Source organism: Lagenorhynchus albirostris, chromosome 5 (assembly GCF_949774975.1).
Source record: "Lagenorhynchus albirostris chromosome 5, mLagAlb1.1, whole genome shotgun sequence".
Classification (NCBI taxonomy): domain Eukaryota; kingdom Metazoa; phylum Chordata; class Mammalia; order Artiodactyla; family Delphinidae; genus Lagenorhynchus; species Lagenorhynchus albirostris.
In genome coordinates this window covers 111,634,416-111,637,788 of record NC_083099.1, presented here as the reverse complement: position 1 = coordinate 111,637,788, position 3,373 = coordinate 111,634,416, and the positions used below count along the sequence as shown (strand labels likewise).

Here is a 3,373-nt window from a genome sequence, read left to right as displayed (position 1 = left end):
ATTTAGTCTGTAAATGGATTTTGTAGTGAATGCCAAGGCAAACAAACTACCCTGCCTCAGAAGTTGATTTATTCATGAACAAAACCTAGAGACATGGTCTGGCCCAGTTCAGCCTGGGAAGGAGAGTGCACATCTGGATAGAAGTGGCCTTTGCCTAAGAGCCTGGCATTCAGACGGTGGTCTGACCCTAAATATTATCCCTCCTCTGTCCTCTCTTTTCTGATAAAACTGCTTAGGATTTTAACTTCTCTTTTTTGAGCATTCATAGTTGATAAATAATTATGTTATAGTACTCTTGGGGATATTTGTGAGCCAAAAGGTAAAGTATAAGGCTGTTTTGACTTGCACATACCATCACTGACTCCACTTTACAGCTTCCTCTTAGACCTGCAGTCCTACCGCTCTCCCCTTTCTGGGTGACTTACTCACAAAGAATGCCCCCAAGCCAGATACATTTCCAATCAACTTTTACACTTGCCTTCATCTGATATGAAAACAGAAAGAATGTCTTTTGCTGATGAAGATGGTTATTGGTCATGAGACCCCCAAGTTCCATTTAGTACCAGACATACTTCTCCCTGGTAGTCAGATTCTAGTTTTAGCTTTGGCCTCTTCACAGTCCCCAGCACTCCCTTTGGCAGATGGGCATGCAGCCACAAATGCCTCTGGATCCTTGTCTGCCTGATCCTGCCTGTATGTAAGTTACCCACAATAAACTTCATAATTGCATTTTATGGAGTTGCCTGCTTCGTTTTTTAGTCTTAAAGTTACTTCTCAGTTCAAAGGATATTATTCAATATCTCCTCATTATTCAATGCCTTTCAACATTACTCAAATTGCTCTGAAGCCAACTGAATGGGTCTAAATCCTGGCTCCACCTTTTGCCATCAGGTGACATTAAAGAACTTCTCTGTTTTCACATCTGCACTAACTCTTTGAGGCAGAAACTGCACATGAGCTTTGGTCTTTAGATATTAATATAGTTGACATGATCTCAGGTAATTTTATATTTTTCTTAACCTTCTTTCTGCTGAACTTGCAAGAGAATGTGTTTGTTTAGAGTGCTCTTAGAGGATGATTTTCTTTAAAATAGGCCTCAAGTTTAGAAGAGGATCTATAGATTTTTAGACCCCAGATCCCTGAAACACCCCTGAAGCTTCAGGAATAAGCCAAAGAGGCCTGTATATGGATTTGCTGATTGATGAAGAAGTTGACAAGCATTTTTACTCATTTGAAATCACATGTTCATTTAGCACCTCATCTTCCAGAAGCTTATACTCTAATGGAGCCAGAGACAAAGCAAATATTAGAAAACAATATGATCTTGGAGTCGCGGGCATCCTGACTGCAGAGGCCCCAAAGATGGCATAGTGATGAAGACACCTTCCAATGATCGCAGAATCTTTACCCGCGGGTACCTGCCTGGACGTGTGGCATCACCTTGAGCCAAAGGAACTTGTCTACCACTTCCCCGAAAACGTCTTTCTCTCCTAATTCATGAGCCAGCAGGATGTGGTCGCCAGGCTTTCAGAATGCCTGCTCATAGCTGCGTACAAAGGCCAGGCGGAGAATGTGTTTCAGCTCATTAACAAGGGCGCCAAGGTAGCCGTTACCAAGCATGGCTGGACCCCTTGCATCTTGCTGCCAATAAGGGCCATCTTTCTGTGGTCCAGATCTTGCTGAAGGCTGGCTGTGACCTCGATGTCCAGGACGATGCTGGAGACACAGCACTTTATATTGCTGCTGCCCTAAATCACAAGAAGGTGGTTAAAATCTTAGTGGAAGCCGGAGCAGATGGGACCATTGTCAATAATGCAGGCCGGACTCCACTGGAGACTGCCTGCTACCACAATAATCCACAAGTTGCTCTCCTCCTCACTAAAGTGCCCCAGGGAAGTGTCTCAGCAGGAGACACCTAGCAGTGAACAGGCTGTACCCAGAAGAGTCCAGAGATTTCCTGTCCGCCTCCCCAGAGCCCAGAGCAAAGGACAACAGGCAGAAAGAGTCAAGGCCCAATGTGTCAGCGTTTTCTGACTCCACCCCACCAGCACACAAGCAGCCCTGACAGCTGAAGAACTCGCGCACTCACAATGACCCTAAAAAGAGGCCCAGGCATCGCTGTTTACCCCCATCCCCCATGAGTTCAGAGCATACCAGCTCTACACGCTGTACCGGGGCAAGGGCAGCAAAGTGATGCAGGCACCAATAAATGGCTGTCGATGTGAACCCCTGATCAACAAGCTGGAGAATCAGTTGGAGGCAACTGTGGAGGAGATCAAAGCAGAGCTGGTGTTGGTACAGGATAAGATGGACACGAAGCTGGGGCACATGGAGAATAAGACCCAGCACCAAATGCGGGTTCTGGACCAGCTGATGGTCGAGCGAGTCTCAGCAGAGAGGAAGGAGTGCCTGAATCGCCTGTAGCAGCACTCGGACTCAGAGAAGCACGAGGGAGAGAAACGGCAGATGTCCTTGGTGGATGAATTAAAAACTTGGTGACGTTAAAGATTCAGAATCTGGAGCTGAAGCTTTCTGGAGATTCTGGGGCCTCCAAGACTAAATCCACACCCTCCACTTGCGAGTCCTCCACAGGTGTGGATCAGTCAGTGGGGACTGCAGGTCCAGTAGCAGCCTCTGACAGCTCCCCCCAGGTGGCCAGGCCCAAGGAAAAGGCCCTCAGCTCCACAGCCACCCACAGACCCCAGCAGGAGCTATCTGCCTTGGATGGTACAGGCTCCCGACTGAGGAATGTCAAGGTCCAGACAGCCTCGTTACCCTTGAAAGAGGCAGCCAAATGCAACCCACAGGCTGGGCCCTGTGTTGACAGAGGCACGCAAACCAAGAAGTCTGGGAAAAGTGGGCAGACGAGGCACCTAGGCCAGCACCCAGCACCCAGTACCACCTGCGGGCAGCCGCCACCAGCAGCAGGTGGCAAGCAGACTGCCCCTCACATTCGAGACACCTCCCAAGCGCTGGAGCTCACCCACTATTTCTTTGAGGCTGTTTCCACCCAGATGGAAAAGTGGTATGAAAGGATGATTGAAGAAGCACGAAGCCAAGCCAGTCAGAAAGCCCAGCAAGACAAGGCCACGCTGGAGGAACACATTTAAAGTTTAGAGGAGGAACTTGCTAAACTAAGGACTAAGGTACACAAGGAAAACTAGGGCCTGGGAAGTGGGACGAGAAAGAATTCCTGGGACTTCCCTGCTGGTCCAGTGGTTAAGACTCTGTGCTTCCAATGCAGGGGGCGGGGGTTCGATCCCTGGTCGGGGAACTAAGATCACACATGCCGTGTGGCTAGGGGTGGGAGGCGGTGGCGCCGGGGAAGGATTCCTGAGGATTTCCGGTCCTGCAACTGCAGAAGAGCTATGTC

General features: G+C 48.8%; 1 pseudogene; it reads left to right on the top strand.

Moving 5' to 3' along the window:
- Positions 1-1,497: 1,497 nt before the first annotated feature.
- On the top strand, positions 1,498-3,164 carry LOC132520662 (ankyrin repeat domain-containing protein 6-like; annotated as a pseudogene).
- Positions 3,165-3,373: the final 209 nt, after the last annotated feature.